Consider the following 22059-nt stretch of genomic DNA (forward strand, 5'->3'; position numbering starts at 1 on the left):
TCTCAGAGGCAGGCGGGGAGCCTGTCATTATGTGTACAATGCTCTGCTTTCTTCTCTCTTATCTTTACCGATGACATTGAGAGTTTTTGCATTAACTCATTAACGGCAAGACTCATCATTAAAGGCATCAAGGGGACCATAGGCGTTGTGCAGGGGCGGTGACACTGCAGTGAGGAATGTGACCATGGCCCTCCTGCACTCTGATGGAGACTTTAATAATCCCTGGGGGCAGTTACAGGTCTTGTTGGTCTATGTTGTCAACTCAGCCATTTTCATGTCATCAGAAACTGGTCTGCACACCATAATAGTAAAGCTTCTCCAAAATCCCGATCACATATATTTTTTTTTTTTTGCGGTACCGCATGTATTACAGCACCATTACTTAATTTTGACCATGCAAAAGAGAACATTTCTCTCCATTAGAGATCCTTAGATGAGGGATTGCTGCTTTTTTAATCCAAAGGCCAAAGTTCCTGTCCTTTTAAAGTTTAAAGTTGGTCATACAGAGGTCTGGACACCTTGATCTTTATTATTGATAGGGTATCTGGTTCCACTCTACAATGCAAGCATTGTACATAATAAACAAGGAATACCATCCTTTCCACAGATCTGTGGAAGCAGCCTTTTCACAGTGTTTGTTGTTACTGCATGTCACCACAATTACAGCAAGGAGGAGAAAAATAACTAAAGTGTCTGTGAAAGATTGATAGCTTTGGTCTTTGGTTCAATTATACATTAGAATGCAAGTCCCTCTGGGATACAAAGGCTCTATTTGTGATTAAGAAACAGGCTCCATAATAGACTGATGGTGGAAAAGTTTGCTCCCTCTTACAAACAGGCAATTAGCTTGATGAAATGGCCCCTACTTTTTAGTGTCCTGGATATGTAAACCGATATTATAATGAAGTGTCTGATAGTTTATGCTACTATTTCACCTTGAGCTGTGCAGGAAGTGGTGTTATAGTTTATGGGGGCTTTGTCCTGCATTGGCTGACACAAGCTCATGACCAGCACAGTCAATGCACAATGCAAACTTGAAGAAACAGAAAGAAAGAAAGAAAGAAAGAAAGAAAGAAAGAAAGAAAGAAAGAAAGAAAGAAAGAAAGAAAGAAAGAAAGAAAGAAAGAAAGAAAGAAAGAAAGAAAGAAAGAAAGAAAGAAAGAAAGAAAGAAAGAAAGAAAGAAAGAAAGAAAGAAAGTAGATTCTATGATGATGGTGGTGCTGCTGGCAAATACTATGTAGGTGCAGTGTGCCAAAGTGACAAAGACCTTTTTAACAGCCTTGTGTAAGTAATGCTGAGACCTGGAATATTTTTTTGTTACAGGACTCACAAACAAAACATAACAGTTTTATTATAAGAGCTGTCCTGTTCCTAGGTGCTGAGTGGTTTCTACAATTATGTGGAAAATATTGTCAAACAACAATTGGCGAAGTTGGTAGGTGTTGTATTGTACAACAACCGACGAAGTTGGTAGATCTTGTACAACAATTAACAAAGTCGGTAGGTGTTGTACTAAGGTTGTTACACTACGCCTTTCCTTCAGAAAGTGCTTTCCTCTGCTTAATTTGCACAAGTTTCTTGCTCTTGTACCAATGGCTCTCCCAGCAGTGCCAACCCACTTCTGACAACAATATAGCTAATTGAGTGGGAGCCCTACTGGGACTTGAACCTGGGTCTCTGAGATTGTCAATCCAACACCTTAGCCATTACAACAAAGAGGAATGACTCAGTGAGACCACAAATAAGATTATCATCTCCAGATACAGACCTAACTCTTAACAAGATCTCCTAGTTTCCCTTTTAAATTCAACGTAATATGTATGAACATCTATTTTTGCGCGTTACAGGATCGAAACAGAAACAACTCAAAGGGTGAAGTTTAGATATTAATTCCCGAGTGGTTAAGGTCTGGGCTATGGTTTGGGGAAGGCTTAAAACCAAATAATGTAAAATGATGCGCTATTACCATCAGGTATAATCCGTATTCTCAGTATTCCCATGGCTTGCTGAGCTTTGTGAATTGCGTAGCGCAGTGGTTTAAGCAGCAGGCTTCTACTCCGAGAATCACAAATTTGCTTCTAATTTTTTTATTTTTTTTTCACCTTTATTTAACCAGGTAGGCAAGTTGAGAACAAGTTCTCATTTACAATTGTGACCTGGCCAAGATAAAGCAAAGCACTTCGACACAAACAACGACACAGTTACACATGGAGTAAAACAAACATACAGTCAATAATACAGTATAAACAAGTCTATATACAATGTGAGCAAATGAGGTGAGATAAGTGATGTAAAGGCAAAAAAAAGGCCATGGTTGCAAAGTAAATACAAAATAGCAAGTAAAACACTGGAATGGTAGATTTGCAGTGGAAGAATGTGCAAAGTAGAAATACAAATAATGGGGTGCAAAGGAGCAAAATAAATAAATTAAATACATTAGGGAAAGAGGTAGTTTAGGCTAAATTATAGGTGGGCTATGTACAGGTAATGCTGGGCAATCATTTTTAATATCTTGGGTGAGCGCAGAAGGCGGCATATATCAATGTTCTCTGAACTTTTTTTAAACTTCTGGAAATCGCCATCTGTATTTTGTGGTTATCTGTGTGAACTGCAATTGAGCTCCAGCTCTGTGCATCAAGAGTGCATTCCTAGTGCTGGGCAGTCATTTTTCATTTTTTTGTAGTGAGCACAGAGGAAGGCATATATAATTGTTCTCGGGACCTTTTCAGAATCTGAAATTCCTGTCTATTTCTAGCGATCACTCTGTAACTATAGCTGTATATATGGAAAACACCTATTTGTTCATATCCAGAATGTGTCTGAGTTCTGCTGTAAGGGTAACAACACTGTACCCTGAGGTACCTCTTGTCAGCAGGTGGAATTGGATAGAGTGATTGTAAACAAATCATAACACAAGTATTCCTTTGGAAGGGATGTGCTTGCAAGAAGGGGTGAGTGGGGTCTAATATGGAAACAATTACATGAGAGAAGGTAACTCATTGCACAGGAAATCTGTACAAAGTTTTTTAATATGTCTTTGTTCATCTACAGGTCAACATAATTTACGCAATTGCAGAATACAACTGCTATGTCAGAATGGGTATTGTAGCCTACACATGGTGCTTGACAAAGTTCAGCATTTCTCTTTGTTGAAAGACATTTTTCAAGCGTGACCTGATTTGTACATTTTGAACAAGTAACAGCCTAAGGGCTCTATTGAATGTGTAAGGCTGAAGCACTACAGAATCTGCAATAGAAATGTAAAGGTAATTTCTGATTGATGCAGTGTCTACTGTGAAAGCAGTCTCCGCTGTGGCGGGAACATTGCCTTTAAATTTCATTCACGCTGTAAAGCTGAACTTCTGCGATGCGGATTGAATAGAGCCCTAAGTCTATGAGCAGTGTGACCCAAATCCTGTAATGAATCCTATTTGTGTACTGTTGATATTCCTATTCATGCCCTTAGTTTACATTAGTCATTGACACTAAGTTCATTAAAAAAGGAAGCTGACAAAGTCAAAATGTATAATAAGGTCATTGGGATCTTTACCTATGGTGAGAATGCTGACTTCCACTGTGTTCATTATGTTGAGTAAGATTTCATTAGAGAAACCAACCTGACTTGTAATTTCAGTCAGGGATTAAATATATTGATACATTTCTCACAGCAATTTCAGTTTGATTTTACATGATCTGCAAATTGACAGAGGGATAAATGGGGAGCAAGGGGTCCATGGTCTGGTAGTGCTGAGACCTAGACATTAGGGTATCAACAGCATTACCTTTCTGTCAGGAGCTGTGCCCTTCTCCCAGGGATATAGCCACAGCCACACCCTTCTCAGCAGTGAGCTCTGCTAATGTTTCATCCGTGAAGGAAAATCTAGACCATAGAGGGCCAAGTGGTCGTATTAGTTAACACTCTTGAACAGTCTAACGATCTTGTGAAAATATGTTTTAAAAAGCCTCCTCAGACATAAATTGAATAAAGGATTATTTCTTGCACAATAAGGAAATGGTTTGGACAAAAGCTATGCAATCTGCTGCTACTCATGTGCTCAGCGGTGCTAACGTTAACAAATGTTACAACAAGAAAAGCATATGACCTGAAGCATTAGCCAGTATATGACCTGATATGATGAGTTGTATAGACAATAAGGTGACTTCCTGGTCATTCACTACTTTGGTTTAGCCTGAAGGGTCTCAATGAATAATTACAAGCCTGATAGGTCGTGGTGTAACAGATTCATTCAGATGATTATCTTGATAGAGCTGCCATTTCGAACAAGATGTGTGGGAGTTTCAAGGGTGGCTAGACAGTTTAAAATATTGTTATTTTGTAGCTTTACCTTTACATACCTTTAGTTACTTGCAATATATTACCTTTCCAATGCCTGGTACAGTAAATTATTTATATATTCAACTTCATCCTAGATTTGTCCACATTTCGTGCCTCTTCAACTGTTATAGGTGATAATTATGACGTGTAAAACCCAAATTATTGCCAACAACTGTGTTGCGGAAAGTTCTCCGGCATGCACAGCTGATACCGTCACAATAATGGTTTGTCCCGGATACAAAATTATACGCATTCATGTCCAATGTATTTGGTATATCACATCACACCCATAAAGGTTGGATGTCACAAACTATCGTTAATGTTGGTTCAAATAGCTAGCAATGAGAAACTTACAGTGGTTACTTCTAAAATAGCAATGACACATAATAGCCAAAGCTGCTTGCATGGTAGCTAGTGATTTCTAGTCAACAACAAGCAATGTCATATTGTTCATCTGAAGTTCAAGACGTTTGGCCACAATGTAAGTACAATTGTTGAAATGTTTCAGTGTAGGCATGATAAATTGTGAGAACTGATGTAAAATTAACAAACTACTGGCCTCTCAACTAGATGAAAGACGTAGTCACATGGGGCATGGTTATGTTGCTGGTCTGGTTACTGCAGCTGCTCTGGTTTGGAGGGATCATATAAACATTACACTATCTGTCTATGTAATTGTTCCCAAATCTTGTTTGACAATGTTTTTTTTTATTGCAGACACTTCACATGCTTCCTGAACATAGCTGAGCCTTTTTGGCACTGTTGTAAATACTACAACTCAGCACTCATTAAATCTAGTGCCGAGTATGGGATGTTTCCAGTCTTTGGTACTGTCTCTGATCACTCTCTAAATGCAATCGCCACACATGCCATATGATGATTCATGGCTCAACCACACAAATGTGGGGTTTCCCTTGTTTCAATGGAAAGTGCCTTACTTTTAAATGGATAATTTTCCATTTTGGCTTCATTGAAATGAACATATTAATTGAATTAATGAGCTGAAGGCCAAAGGGGGACCTCTGTGTTGAAGTGGATCCTGAGTCAGCAGGATGGTCTTCTTCTGTAAGGAAAGTGTCAAAGGGTGAAAGGGAGCATTTTATAGTGGCATGACTGAAATGTTAGGTTTATTTACATGCAATACCAGTTACCTCAAAAGCCCATTGATACAATAATGTATTGTATTAATATTTTCAGATTCTGAAAAGAAGTCTACAGTTTAAAACTTAGACCCTGCGGGACGGTTGAGCTAACATAGGCTAATGCGATTAGAATGAGGTTGTAAGTAAACAAGAACATTTCCCAGGACATAGACATATCTGACATTGGCAGAAAGCTTAAATCCTTGTTAATCTAACTGCACTGTCCAATTTACAGTAGCTATTACAGTGAAATAATACCATGATATTGTTTGAGGAGAGTGCACAGTTTTGAACATGAAAAGTTATTAATAAACAAATTAGGCACATTTGGGCAGTCCTGACACACAATTTTGAACAGAAATGTAATGGTTCTTTGGATCAGTCCAAACCTTTGCACATACACTGCTGACATCTAGTGGCCAATATCTAAATTGCAACTGTGCTGGAATAATACATTATGACACTTCTCTTGCATTTAAAAGATTATGGTACCAAAATAAATATGAAAAAACGTTTGGTTTTTTATTTGTATTATATTTTACCAGATCTAATGTGTTATATTCTCCTACATTCCTTTCACATTTCCACAAACTTCAAAGAGTTTCCTTTCAAATGGTGCCAATAAAATGCATATTCTTGGTTCAAGGCCTGAGCTACAGGCAGTTAGATTTGGGTATGTAATTTTAGGCGAAAATTGAAAAAAAGGTAAAACTCACTAAAGTGGACTTTTGGTAGGAAAAATGTAAAAGGCAGACAGGTATATACAATTACAACCTGCTGAAAGACTGTCCAGGGACAGGACGAAGCAAACCTCAGTCCATGTCTCCAAGCGGTCCTCAATAGAAAACAACCTGCTTCCAATTAGAGTACAACCCACAAGGCAAATCAATCTCTCTCCTTCCCTCACTCTTTGATTACTTCAGAAAATATTTATATTTCCTAATAACTTGAGTTTAGTCCAGTGGCCCATGATTAAGTCCAGACTCAGACGGTGAAGGCAGTGAGAGAGGGGTAATGCTTGGAAAACATTGTATTCTTTGTGTGTGCTCACATTTGCCTCCAAATAGAACCTTGCAATGTATGCTATAAAAATGTCAGTTTCAGCTGTGTAATAAATAGATATTGAAAGCTTGTACAAGCCATTTTTTAAAGAATTTTACACTATTGTTTCATGTTAAAGATAAACATAAATTGTGCAAGTCATGACAAAAGAAGCCATTTTTCATTGTTTGTTAATGTCGCCAATTCCATCTGGCCTTCACGACAGACATGAGAATGGGAACAATTGTGTATCAATTCAACATTACGAGACAAATACAGCTGAAGTCAGTTGCTTTGTAGATTTTATTAATGTCTTACATTTGTGATCTGCAATTTAAAGATAGTTTTATTCATTAGTATTGGTGTAAATCTATACATTCTGTTAAAACATGACAACATAAGTTCTGCAATAAAGCCATTTCTAATGCTTTTACAAATCTTTACATCATAATCTATTATCTGTGATGTAGTTTTGCAAAAGGTCATCAAGTGAACGTTATTTACACCAGGTCATGTAGAATCATTCAGTGAAGTTCATCAATTAAGATGATTTTCAGAATTTAGTTTAGTTTAGTCCAAGGCCACATTGGGCCTTCAAATAAAACAATGACTGTAATCAATCCCTTTTGGCATAAAGTGAATGTACACCAAATTACACTTTTCCCGACAAATCCTTTTAATCTCCAGCATCACATTTCAATAGGTGGCCACATCCCTACCATGTCTCAGCAGTCTGACACTCAGGAAAGCCAGGAGCAGATCTGTCAACTGGAGGTCACCAGTCACCAGGGGTGGGAGGGGGGGTCAGAGAAAGAAATGTTCATTTGGTCAGAGAAAGAAAATTCAGATATTATTATTACACAGTAATAGCAGCATGGTCGTAGCATGGATAAAGAGCATAGCTGGTTGTTGGCTTCCAAAGACCATAACAACACTTGAACAGGTTAACTCTTTTCCTGGCTATATACATCATAATCATCATGATTTCAACTATACCCAACATTTATAGGAAATGAAGTGGATGGGAGAGAAAGCACCCTGGCAATCCGCCTAAAGAGGGATCATTGAAACAAATGAATCCATTGCTGTTTAAATTGACACGGTAATCCATCATTGGCAAATCGAACTCTGTGAGCTATCTTGAAACTGCTGCCTTCTTAGATTGGCCCGCAGGGCAAACAGACACAGAGAGCAAAGAGAGTAGTCTACACTGCTGAATGAACTCCATAAACACCCAGAACGCCCCCCAACCCCACCTCCACCCATACACATATACTGTACTCTACACACACAGCTTATTGAGCAGTTCTTTAAACATTATAATGTATTACTTCAGAGTCAATCATTGGTGATATACAGTACTTGTTCATTGAATAAGAATGTGTTTTACAAAACATCACATACGAAGAGGAAACTATGTGTGTGTGCTGCTGATGGTTAACACACCAAGTGGTTGACATTTTGCCCACTCATTATAATATATACTGCAACTGTATTTTTATTTTCAATTACACTCCCTTACCCCAAATGAGATTTAACCATTCCTCAAATGTAATGTTAAGCCACTATGTGTTCTGATTTCTTACAACATCAACGAATGCGGTCTTTCAGGGGCCCATGTAGCCTGCTATGTTATTTACTTTTCATTTTGCCCAGTTCTTTGCCATTTAGGCATGTGTTTTACCCACAATCTCCTCTTTCACCTAAAAGCAACAGAAGATTCTACTTTAATCTGATTTGTTTTATGAAAGATGGACAAATAATCTGCTGACTATTAAACAATGAATATTCAAGAACAAACTATTTATGAAGTGCAGTAATCACTGCTTTAATGCTGAATTCATGAGATCAGTCATGTTTAAGATGTTGGTGTAGATATGACATTGCTATACACACAAGATGCCTTAACAAAGTGCTCATGTTCATAATCAATGTAATCAAAATAATACTGTGTAATCATGCTTAGAATTAGTCCGGTAGATACCCGGACAAATATAATGACACTGCAAGTAGATTGTGAATCTCAAGTATGCATAATAAATAAGTGCAACATTTCAATTAATAATTTAAGTCACATAGCATTATGAGACACTACAACCTTATTTGTATAGATTATAATAGTTTGATCCTATTGACTAAGTTTACCTTAAAGTAATACAGTAGCATCAAGTTCTACAGTATATATGTAAAAGTCACACTAAGAATCTCTGAAAGTAATTCCTCTAATCTATGTAACTATTCAAAAGCCTATAATACAGTTACAACCAAATTAAATAAAATCATGTTTTTATCCGCAAAGAAGTCTGGCTTGATGCCCAAATATGTTGTAATTTGTTCAACAACATTACCTTCAGCATTAAGACAACTGTGCTGCTTTGGGAATTATGGAGACGGAGGCAGAGCCGTTCTTCACAGAACAATGTGCTCTCATACTGCACTCTGCGTATAGCAAAAGCGTCAGGACTTCATGTTTAATGTTTTCATGTACTAATTTATCTACAAAGTTAATAGTCTGAAAATGAGTCTGAGAAGCATGAATTTGACCATAACGTCCCCACTTGAATGGTCCATTATAAACTTTATCATAGTGGAATTAGAATCATATGTGACACTGCATGACTATGTTTTTAAGAGAAAGTTGAGAAATGTACATGTTTGTTTTTAAGGACAGTTGACATGCCACTCAAGAAGAAAGACCAATAAAGGGCAGGGCCACTAGAGCTCCTATCCTGTCACAGATTATTAGAGCTCATTTGTGAGGGCTGTCTGTCCACCTGTCAAACTGCTTCACTGAAGAGAGCCATTGAATCAATGTCAATTCTGTTGGAAGGAAATGAGGGCCGAGGGAAAAATACAAGTTATATCCCAGGACAAATTACATTAGAACACAGGGCTCCCGAGTGGTGCAGTGGTCTAAAGGCACCGCATTTCAGTGCTAGAGGCATCACAACAGATACCCTGGTTCAAATCCAGGCTGTATCACACCTGGCTGTGATTGTGTGTCCCATAGGGCGGTGTACAATTGGGATGGTGTAGGTAATACATTGTAAATATGAATATGTTTCATAACTGAAAAAATGACACTAGGAGCTAGTATGCTCAGAAATTAGGTGAAGAGAACATAAATCCACTATCTACAAAAAATATGACTTGTTTCTGTAATACAGAGCTATGACTATGCATAGATTTTAATTAATAACTTCCAAGTAAATACTTCAACACTAGGATAATTGTTGTGGAGATTCAACTAGACATTTGTTTATTCCCATTTTTGGATTGCTGATAGGCCTATAGGTTATAGAGTGAGATTCACACAGACTAAAGTGTTGCCAGTGGTTGGCCTCTGACTTTTTGGGGGGAGGACAGTTGTTTCCCCCTTGACTCCTTGTCATCTAATTCAATCAGCCTCTTCAACTTGATTAGCCGGGTTAACCTTTGCACCCAGTCGGGTCTGGAGGGGTTAATCAGGCTGGGATCTCAGAGACCTTCAGGTCAGTATCCCTCTGAAGGACTTGCTGAAGGCAAAGATAAGATTAAAGTGAACTTTCATCCTTGTCTTGCTGCCTCTCCCCAATGCACGGAGGCTAACCTGCCGCCGCCTGATCCCACTATTCCAGTATTGCCGACTCCTTAAAGCCTACATTATTATTCCGAATAGATTCCCCTTTTCTATAAAATATAGTTAAGTTAGGAGGTAATGCATATACTTTTGTGATTGAGTGCAGCTCCGTAAACAAGTAGGGCTGTAGGCAACACATTTTTCAAAATGTCCGTCAATTCATTGACTACACGTGATTTTAGTTGAACAAAAGGTGTACTGTTTTTCATTTGTTAGTTTAACCTGTAACACGAGTGAAAGCTTTTTCAAAGGACGACCATGAATCTCAACCACTGACTCGGCCATTCACTCTCTATCGAACTGCGTTCATCTGTGCGCGCATTGTTTTACAAACAATAATAAAGTGATTTACCGATTTTCCGTGCTATGAGCATGACAAATCGTTAAAGATCCTGCAATTTGTGTGTGATCAGTAACTATTTAGTGTGGCGAGTCAGCGTCATCCTCGAGTCTCGTCCTAATCGATGTAGGTGCGCTATTGCGTATAGTGGCTTACCGTGCCCCTATGCTTGAGATTCTGTCTTGAGGAGAGCATTTTCCCCAAGACGTGCACCAGAACAGAGAAAGAAAATGCCTGTTGTAACTCTATCATTGATTCTTCATAGACATAGGGCCTACATTTATCCAGAGAATGTGAAAAAGTATAGGACAAAGAAAGATTTTAGTAGCCTACTTTTCAACTCACAAAACATCACATAGAATGTTGGCCCACTAGTTGTATTTCTTTGCAACATTTACATTTACATTTAAGTCATTTAGCAGACGCTCTTATCCAGACATGACTCTATAGGCCTAACCCGGCTGATCTACAAAAGTAACGGGTTTATATATGAATGCGTGAAGGGCAATTAAAGCCATATGAAAACGTAAACTTCACAGTTTTAGGAACAAAAACTGCATATCTACAACCATCTAGTCTCTCTCTCTTTCTCTCTCTCTCTCTCTCTCTGTAGAGGTCATGTCACATCACACTCTTTCCCCCTTTTCTCCCCCCCCCCCTCCCTGTCTTTCTCTCTGTGTGTTAATGGAAGTACATTTGTAGACATATGAGGATGAGATCCTACTATCAGAGAAACTATCTGTCAATTGAAATGCGCCTATTTGAAAGCAATCATCTCCTTCCCCTGTTCAATAACAACAGTTAGTGTTTTGTCAACCGCAACAAAAATAATAATATTCATAATATTAAAACAGCAATAATTGGTATACCAAGAATTGCAATTGTTACCGGTATCATTGCTGTAATAATAATTATAGCCTAATAATAATAATATTAATAATAGTTTTCGTGTCACCGCATCTGCCATCTAAAACTGATATTAATTTCTGTTTCATTTAATTAATTATTTTAGCTTTCAACAAATGTGTTTAATTGCCATTTTGCTATATCACATTTTACAAGTTTTGGTTATTCGCTTCTGTCAGCTCATCGATTCATAATATATTGTTGTCAAATTAATTTACGTTCATGATTCTAACATAAATGAAGTGATAATGTATAAAAGCATCCCTAGTTTCAATACAAACAGACAGGTGTCTGACTATGTGTAGTCTGAATTTCACCCCTCCCATCCAGCGCACTAAAAGCAGCGGCATACAGACGCGTTTTAACCCATAGCGTAGCCTACAGTAGGACAGAAAGGAAAGACGCACAGGAGCATTTTCTTGCCGTTTGACTTTTGTCATTTTTAAAGACAGCCATAACAACCGCTACTTATGTTATGAAGACAAGACAATTTACATTACAAGGTTTAAGTTCAGCACATAAGTTATACAATGTTGTGACTGTGATTAATCCTTTGTCAGTCTTACGTTTTTTGCTTATTGTTCTTCAAATAAAGTCAAGTATTTTTGTGATTCATTCCATCGGGTGGAAAGTACACCTTCCCGTCTATTCTCGACATGATATCGAAAAGAAAGAGAAGACTAGTATATTCTGATAAGACAGAAGATGCATCACGCTGCGGACGAATCGACCTATGCATTTGGTACGTTTGTGAGAATAGCCTATACATTATTGTCTACAATAATCTCACAATATATATTTTTTTAATACATATAGGTGCCTTTAGGCGTATACATAATGTGTTTCTGCCCAATATGTATTCCCATTAACATTTAATTAGACAATAATTAGCATGTTATGCGTCATAGTATCTTTATGCCTGCGCCTGGTAAGGTTCATGAGGTTTTTGTGATGTTTTATGCTAGAAATGTGTTTTATGACTAAACAGCTTTTTGATGTATCCATTTTGATAGTCGTTCTATTTACGACCGAGACAATTGCCTAATGCCAAGCACGTTTTCACATTCAAACATTTCATTAATGAAACAAATATGCCAAAATGTTCATACTCACCAATGGAGTGGTCAAGTAGAATCCACAATAAAACAATACAATAAACTGCAGACAGTGATATCATTTAGACCATGCAGTTTGCTTTAGAATGAAAGTGTTACGCTCAAGACCAATTATCAGCCTATATCAATCAATGATTAAAAGTAAAATACAAAAAATCCCTGTGCCTACGGAGGCGAAACAGTGATCAACACGCATACCTCGATGACGTCCAAGTCAATAAGAAGACATTTTCTTAAACATGAATCAGTTAGAAATGGGCGCACGCTACTTTGGTCACTGTGAGAGACGAGAGACCCAGGCAGTTTCCATGTCGGAAGGCTCCTCCGAATTGAATGTTGATTTGAGGCAGAAACGATACATACGCTAGGGGGCACTCAGATACTGTAATAGATCCTGTCTGCTGTATTGACAGCATATGCTCCATTTAGCTGTGTACATTTTTCACAGGACCCAACTTTGACAGACCCTGGTGATTTTGAAAGTACCAGCTAAAAATGCTCAGACTAGAAACTTCTAGGAGCACATAGGGGCCACTTTTAGGCTATATACTTCATAGATATGCTTTGTCTTCAAATGAAACACCATTCACTCAGGCATTTGTGATATTATGTACAAATTGTAGATTAGGATATACCTATAATTAAAGTGCCTTGAATTTGTATTTTTTGGGGCAGAAACATTTAATTAAGACCTATACTATCATGATATAGTTTAACAATTTGCAATTACAGTCCATGAAAGTTGTTATAGCCTAGAATCATGAACCAATAAATAAAACAATAGCTCATCATAGCTCGGGATTTTCTAAATTACGAGAGAGGTCTCAACTCTCATATAGGATAGCCTATGTTATATTTTATATATTCATGATTAAAATCCCTTGTGCTTAGATTTCTTTTACTGTAGCTCTATGAAAAGCAATTTTATCATATACTTGCAAATGTGAAGCCTACACATAATTCATAATTATCATAACCAGAAGTATCAACAACTATCTTGTCAGTCAGAAATAGTCTACTAATAAGCATTTGACTAAATTGACTGAAAGAAACCGTGATGTAGCCTGTTCGGGAATAAGATTATATTGTAAGAAAATTGACCATCCCAACACTGTGATTGAACATAGGCTAAGTTGTCTGATAATATGCCTGAATCAGCCTAATACAATAATAATAATAGTCCTAACTTTATTTGTATAGCACCTTTCATACAGCTCACGATAGATTTAGAAAGCCTATGTAGCATATAGACAAATGTGTTGCAACGAGAGGTATTACCATTTTCAATAAGGTTTAACAATGATTTTCACTTACAGATGCATATCCTACATTCAATTGTATGCCGTAATTGTCATCATTTATTTTGTACAAAGCCATAACCTATAATAATGGTTCATTTTAACTTCTGATAGGCTACTTCTATTGCATTCGGCTATTTCTAATGTAATGGTAGGCTAGATACAAAAGTTTGAGTTAAATGCAGGAGCACTATATGCTAATGCATCTCATAAAAGCCTTTATCAGACGCAATATATAGGCTACACCTGAGAGAGGTCAGGGTGGTATTTTGGTGTCTGATATATATCAGACATAGGCTATATCAGAGGCAATATCAGACATATATCAGACGCAAAAATACCATCCTCACATCTCTCAGACTATTACATTTCAGGCAAACATTTATTAGGCAACCGACTCACTTAAGGCTACTCAGTAACTTACAAACACATACCAAGAAACAGTACGTGGTCAGAGAATGTAATCATTGAACATTTAGAACTTTATATGTGTATTTCATGAAAATCGGTGAATTGGGAGCATTGTCCTCTCCTTTAACGTGTCTCCTTTTAGGACCAAGCATTTTCTCGACACCTATCCTTGCTTTGGCAAGGCACCAAGTAGCACAAGTGCCGACTAGCCAATGGGGTTCAGGGGGAGGTCCGTGAGCTCTGACCAGTCAAACACAGTCACTTTCCTTATATGGCAGCTCATCTCCATGGTAACGTGTGCTAAGTTGCAGCAGTCGTGTCAAAGTTCACTATATAGAGAGCTCAGTGAGCTGATCAGAGAGAAAGCATTCTGCTAGCCCAGCTCCTACAATTCGCAATCACTTCCTAACCTCACCCTTTTTAACATATTTGATCACTTTGATTCTCTGCTCTTTTTCAAATTATTTTTCCTGCATGAAGGAGGTTCTATAAGTTGTGATCTTTTTGTTTTATTTTCACTTGCTTGTCGGAGAGTTGACTTCATAGCATTGGCTTCAGCTGCGCGCTGCTGCTCGAACCACCTCACAAGAAAAGGGAGAAGCAGCAATATTTTTTTTACCAGTTGATGATTTTCTTCATGACTTGAGCTGGAACTTGATAGCGCTCTGCTGCTAGTGTGTAGCCTAAATCAATTGTGTGGTTTATGCTGCTGTCACGTCGCCTATACGTTCAACTTACTGCTTCGTTTCTTGAATAGGCTACCTCATTTCATTATTGCAATCATTTGCTCTTTTTTTTTATCCATTTCGAGTCTCCTGAATGGCTGACTGCAAGCGCCCCTGGACTTGGCCTCTAAGCGCAATGCTGCGAATCAGCTCGCCATCACATCAGTTTTAAAACGTGTGCTTCGCGTCGTCTATAACAGCAATACAATTTGACATTTTCGCCAGATTCAACGGACAATCGACATCAGTAGGCTTTTGTCATTTATTTATTTGACTATTCATTTTGATTACAGCGTGCTGCATTCTTTTGAGAGAACAAGCACGGCGAAACCAAAAACGGCAGACAAAAAGTTTCCTTACGTTGACTGATAGATATGGCAATGGTAGTGTGGAGAGGCTCCCAGGACGATGTGGCTGAGACCCAAGGTACCCTTTCTTCGCAATCTCAAGGAGGACTATCCCTTCCGACCCCTCAGTTGAATCTGTCAGGCTCTCAGGTCGCCCCTCCGACCCCTCAGACAACCGTCCAAGGACCCCCGAACAACACTGTACAGTCTACGCCGACAAACCAGACGACGCAGTCGGAGAAACAGCAGCCACAGCACATAGAATGCGTGGTTTGCGGGGATAAATCTAGTGGTAAACACTATGGCCAGTTTACTTGCGAGGGGTGCAAAAGCTTCTTCAAACGGAGCGTACGAAGGAACCTCAGTTACACATGTCGTGCCAACAGGAATTGTCCCATTGACCAGCACCATCGCAATCAGTGTCAGTACTGCCGCCTCAAAAAATGCCTGAAAGTTGGCATGAGACGGGAAGGTATTGGAATTTTTATTTTCTTATTGATGTATTTGTCCTGTATGTCGTGCGATGAATGTATTATCTTAATTAATAATTGTATGTGTGGCGGTCTCCCATATTCTCTCCCCGACTCTTCTTCCCAAGGCTGTGCGGCCGAAGCACGCAATAGAGCCCCCTGCATTTAGTGCTCTACACCGTTAACAAACCTCCCTTTTCGCGTTCGACTAAAGAGTTATATTTCTTGAGCTCCCTATTAATAATATGGCCTTCAGAAACAATAGTCATACGAGTTTGGATGTAGATTATTAGAGCTGACCCGTCCCCTTGGAAGAGACAAAATGGATATGCGTCTGTATTTGAATAGAAGCACATAGAGGCTACAGCGCTATTATGGCGAGTGTGGAGTGAAGAGACAGCGTGTATAGATCCCACACAATGTGTCGTGTTAATCTCGACCAAAAAACGGAACTGTACATAGAAAAGGGCATATGTGTATCTTTAGAATTGTTCTATTCAATGATCAGTCGAAAATATTAGTCAAAATAAAATTTGCCGAATAGATTGCTAAGTAGGTTAAGGGTTACAACATGCAATAACTGCCTTGCCTTTGTGCTTCTATTCAGTTCGCTCATGTTGTTGTAGTCCAACAACAAAATGAGAATGTTAAATACAGATTTGTACTTCTAAAATGTTCCATAGAGCATCATGACTTTTCCGGGCAATATGCTTGTATCGATCTCTACAGTAATTGAAAGTCATTGTTTGCATAACCTACTTCATATTAGGCTATAATTGTTGTAACCTATGTAGGCTTATTGTTTTTGTTTATAATGTTGGATCCATAGATTTCATCATAGCAGTTGAATAGCAAAAGCAATGTCTAAACTCGTATTCAGTATGTGTATTCCTCGAACTGCTATAGTGTAACAATATTTGTCATAGCGTCCTGTCAGAAGGGTTACATGTCTCTTGATGTGTAGAATTCAGGCATCAATATCTGCAGTTTCTCTTTTTACTGCAGCGGTGCAACGGGGACGGATGCCACCCACACAGCCACACCATGGCCAGTTCGCCTTGACAAATGGGGACCCACTCCACTGCCATTCCTACTTATCCGGATATATCTCTCTACTGCTGAGAGCGGAGCCCTACCCAACGTCCCGGTATGGCAGTCAATGCATGCAACCCAACAACATCATGGGCATCGAGAACATATGTGAACTGGCGGCCAGGATGCTGTTCAGCGCCGTGGAGTGGGCCAGGAATATCCCTTCTTTCCAGACCTTCAGATTACTGACCAGGTGGCTCTTCTGCGGTTGACCTGGAGTGAGTTATTTGTGCTCAACGCCGCACAGTGCTCCATGCCTCTCCATGTGGCTCCACTTCTGGCCGCGGCTGGCCTACATGCCTCCCCCATGTCTGCGGACAGAGTGGTCGCATTTATGGACCACATTAGGATCTTCCAAGAACAAGTGGAAAAGCTGAAAGCTTTGCACGTTGACTCTGCTGAATACAGCTGTTTAAAGGCAATTGTGCTCTTCACATCAGGTAAACTCCAAATTGCATCAGAATATGACATTTCCAGTTATGCAGTATGAGAATGTGTTTAGGTCACGTGTGCTTGAACTTTCCCGGTTTGAAAACAATATAGGCTAGGCATGCAATGAAATATATAAACTGAGCAAAGTTTGCAAATGCCTGGCCTGTCTTAAAATCCCATAGAGGAAAAAAAACATATAAGCTTTCAACTAACCGCCTGTAGGCCTATATCAATGCGCTGTTGGGCATTAGTCATAAAATGGCCAATCATTTGCCTTTACTGATTGGTCAGGCATAGCCACACACTTGATTAAATTTACATTCTGAGTACACGCTGTCAACAAAATAGGCTGCTCTGAAAGATAACTTTGACCCACATCATAAAAGTCACTAAACTAGTATTTCAGCAAAGACATGTATGTCATCACAAACAAACTGTCGATATTTGATTGAAAATTACATTTTGAGAATAATTTACGTACCTTTAGGATATATTGTATAGCCTATGTGGATTCACTTGTTTGTATTTATAATGCATTGACAGATATTAATGATGTCACGCTCTAAGGGGGTGGGGTATAGCAAAGGAAAGACGGGCCTAATGCTCCATTTGTTAAACCACGGCATACAGCATACAACGTAACCTATTCACGCCAGGGAGGGCCAGGAATTGTACGGAATAGTTTATCTTATTGACGGTTTGATTAATAGAATAACAACAATTTGCCGTTCTACCACATTTAGCCTGATCACATGACGGACATTTCAGTTATTGTGGGAAAATTATTTTCTATTCCCCTCTGTTCTGTTTAATTTTTTATTTATTCTACCTTTATTTTACTAGGCAAGTCAGTTAAGAACAAATTCTTATTTTCAATGACGGCCTAGGAACAGTGTGTTAACTGCCTATTCAGGGGCAGAAGGACAGATTTGTACCTTGTAAGCTCGGGGATTCGAACTTGCAACCTTTCGGTTACTAGTCCAACGCTCTAACCACTAGGCTACCCTGCCACCCCACTAGGCCACCCTGTTAGGGAGATCTAGGGATCCAATCAAATCATGTGTGTGCATTTTTTGGACTTCTTCCAAAACTGGGTCATGGCCTATACTTCCCTGCTATATGATTACATTACATAGGTCTGTGAAAATACAGACCTATGCAGAATTAGGCAATAATTAGATAACAACTTATCTAATTGATAAGTTGTTTTTACAATAGGCCTACAACATTGTCTTATTTTATATAGCCAACATTTTACAAACTAGGCTATTGGCTTAGGCCTAGCCTATTCTACAAAAATGCCTGGGCGGTTTAAACAATATATGTTAATTATATTGCGTGTAGTAAATGTATTCAATGTATTCAATGAATATTTAGAGTTTGCACTGCTACATATCATTGACCGCCATTTTTCTTGTTTATTAAGGTGACTTGGTTAGTACTATCCATGTTAGGGATAGCTTCGGTTTCTAGCCCTTCTTCGAGACAAATCAAAACGCAATACAGAGGTCACCATGTCACAACTCTCTTTCCCTGTGTGTGTGTGTGTGTGTGTGTGTGTGTGTGTGTGTGTGTGTGTGTGTGTGTGTGTGTGTGTGTGTGTGTGTGTGTGTGTGTGTGTGTGTGTGTGTGTGTGTGTGTGTGTGTGTGTGTGTGTGTGTGTGTGTGTGTGTGTGTGTGTGTGTGTGTGTGTGTGTGTTAACCCAAACTCCTATTCAAATGTAAGAATTTGTAATTAAGTTCAGTGCCTGTCCAGTTTCTTTTAAACAATAGCCTACAGTTTCCAAATATAAGGCAACAAATAATTGCCTGCTCTTATACACCGCGCTAGGGTGACATTAATAATCACATGATATAGGCTATTGATTATGATACAGTTTTTCCAGAAAACGTGGTACATTCAATGTAAATTCAACAAAATATAGCCTATGTTCGCAAACAGATGGGTGTGTTCTTTAACAAGAAAACAATGTAGGCCTACTGAATATGTTAGTGATGGCGATAATAGTGGCCATAACTTGCTGTTTGATTATGGTAATCACATGCAGTTTGATTGGTTTTTATTGTTTAATCAACATAAAATAGGTTATGTTATAGGCTACTAACACACCTCAGTGACCAAATTTAACACAGAAAATGTACAAACATTTTTAAGCGCACCTGTCACGTAATATACCGTATAGCCAACAAGAGGGGTCTTTAGCATTTCTATTAGTGTTCTGTCATAAATGTGTGATGAATTTTTAGTTAATTTGCTTCTTTTTTTCAGATGCTTGTGGCCTCTCAGATGTGGCCCATGTGGAAAGTTTGCAAGAGAAGTCACAGTGCGCCCTGGAGGAATATGTTCGGAGCCAGTATCCCAACCAGCCTACACGATTTGGGAAATTGTTACTTCGCTTGCCTTCGCTGCGCACAGTCTCTTCATCGGTCATAGAGCAATTGTTTTTCGTCCGATTGGTAGGTAAAACCCCAATTGAAACCCTCATCAGGGATATGTTGCTTTCGGGGAGCAGTTTTAACTGGCCCTACATGTCAATTCAGTAAGCAGAAGGAATGAACAAAGGGGGTAAGACTACAATGGTTAGCGCTTCTTTTGTTGAAGGAAAACGGCTGTTACAAGAGCTTGCTTTCACAAAGAAAGACATTGTTGTAAATGACTGTGAATTTTAAAATTGAGACATTCAGCGAACTTTCAAAATGCAGATAAAAGCTCCCAGTGTCATTCGGAACAACTTGCTTCTTATCCATTTTTAAGAAAAAAGAAAACGAAAAAAAAATAAGGAAAAGGATTTTGGTAATCCTCAAAAGGAAAATGGAAACTATAAAGTGCATTTAAAATGAACATTTGGAAAAACTTAGGAGAAAATAAAAAAGTACGTTTTCTTTTTCCAAATGACTTGTCCTGTGTCCATGTATCTAGCTGTTTTTTGTACTTTTCTTTTGTTCCTCCTTTCTGGTTCCAAACCGGCCTATGTGATTCTGTAGTACAAGTGGTGTTCTTTTCTAAAACCATGACTTCTTTTGAAACAGTTAAGTAATGTAAAATGTTCTTCAAGAATTAAAACTAAATCCACAGCAATATAGGAAAATGCTTATAACTACATGCTTAATGCTGCAAACGCACTTACTCTTAAAATGACACACAATAAACTGGACAATGGTGTTTTTTCGGAGTTCAGGTTCAACTTTCTGACCCAGCTAAATCATTGCTCTTTCCAATTGAGTATAGACGTTATGTTCCAGGGTTGCCCTGTTTTGTCACTGCTTAGTTGAGCCAGTCGAACCACATCTGCTCTTAACGTTTCATAGAAGATTCAAGGCAAAACAGCTATTGCTGAACAGTGTGTGATATCGGTTACCAGTATGTAGGCTATGCTTTATGAACCCATTTCAACTTTGTGCATCCCCACATGCACCCAGCTCGAAATGTTTTGCATCAATTTAAAGACAGTTAAAAAAATGTATGAAGCCTCGCTATTGAAGGGTGATTGTGGCTTGTAAATGTAGATGCAAATGAATTATTATATTAATTTAGGCAGGTAATGCATATAACATTGTGTCTTGCAATGTAGGCCTAAACATCAATGAAAACATCTAGCCATACAATACCTTATTTTGAAATTGGAAAGGTCAAGGGTCATATACCTTTAAGTACAGCTGGAATAGTGTTTAATAGCAGTATTATTATGACATCCCTGAAATGTCACCCTCTATACACTGCAAGCATTAAGTGCCTGAAAAGCGCGAAGTAATTTCTAATCAAAACGTTGTTTCAGTATACAACTTTGGGAACACTATTAGGTTTGAAACTTCAGTCTTATGCTTGTGTATTTCACTTGAAAAACGTTAATTAGAGGCAGTATTGTTGTAAATATAGGTCAATTCATTTCAATGAATTTTCCTTTATACAAAGTATGTGATTAAGAAAAACTGTGTTTGCTATTTTTTCGGTAATACAACGTCTTCAATTCAGTGGCAGACTTAGCTAGTATCACTGAAAGTTATGTTTGTAATGTATATACATATTAAGACAAAAATGTTTTCTTTTTCATGTATTTAGACTGTGAATGCATGGCCACAGGTCGCTAACCTATTTTACCTTTGATATATATACATGTAAATGTTTTTGACTGTATAGATATAATCTGTGCATTCAGTACACTAGCCCTTGTATTTAAAAAAGAAACAAAATGTTCAACAATAGGCTAAGACTAAACAGGGTGAGCTGGTCTGGAAAGCTATTTTGACTTAGTGTTCTGCGTTCTGCTCCTTTGGTCTGTGACAAATGCCTTGTGTGTGTGTGTGTGTGTGTGTGTGTGTGTGTGTGTGTGTGTGTGTGTGTGTGTGTGTGTGTGTGTGTGTGTGTGTGTGTGTGTGTGTGTGTGTGTGTGTGTGTGTGTGTGTGTGTGTGTGTGTGTGTGTGTGTGTGTGTGTGTGTGTGTGTGTGTGTGTGTGTGAGAGAGAGAGAGAATAGGTGAGTGAGTGAGAGAGAGAGAGAGAGAGAGAGAGAGAGAGAGAGAGAGAGAGAGAGAGAGAGAGAGAGAGAGAGAGAGAGAGAGAGAGAGAGAGAGAGAGAGAGAGAGAGAGAGAGAGTGAGAGAGAGAGAGAGAGAGAGAGAGAGAGAGAGAGAGAGAGAGAGTGAGAGAGAGAGAGAGAGAGAGAGAGAGAGTGAGAGAGAGAGAGAGAGTGAGAGTGTAAGAGAGAGTGTGTAAGAGTGTGTAAGAGTGTGTGTGAAAAAAATGTGTCCTTGTTTTTGGGGCTTTTCTTCAACACACGAGACACCA

General features: G+C 38.6%; 1 long non-coding RNA gene and 1 pseudogene across 2 annotated transcripts; one reads left to right on the plus strand and one right to left on the minus strand.

The window, feature by feature from the left end:
* Nucleotides 1-4464: 4464 nt before the first annotated feature.
* On the minus strand, nt 4465-12818 carry LOC124036676. The gene is made up of 3 exons (XR_006838944.1): nt 12499-12818; nt 7240-7288; nt 4465-5400 (listed from the first exon to the last, which is right to left on the minus strand). It is a non-coding gene; the product is annotated as an uncharacterized LOC124036676 (long non-coding RNA).
* A 1729-nt stretch (nt 12819-14547) lies between these two features.
* On the plus strand, nt 14548-20168 carry LOC124036670 (annotated as a pseudogene). The gene is made up of 3 exons (XR_006838942.1): nt 14548-15753; nt 16757-17283; nt 19545-20168. The product of XR_006838942.1 is annotated as a COUP transcription factor 2-like (transcript).
* Nucleotides 20169-22059: the final 1891 nt, after the last annotated feature.

Source organism: Oncorhynchus gorbuscha, linkage group LG01 (genome assembly GCF_021184085.1).
Source record: "Oncorhynchus gorbuscha isolate QuinsamMale2020 ecotype Even-year linkage group LG01, OgorEven_v1.0, whole genome shotgun sequence".
NCBI lineage: Eukaryota > Metazoa > Chordata > Actinopteri > Salmoniformes > Salmonidae > Oncorhynchus > Oncorhynchus gorbuscha.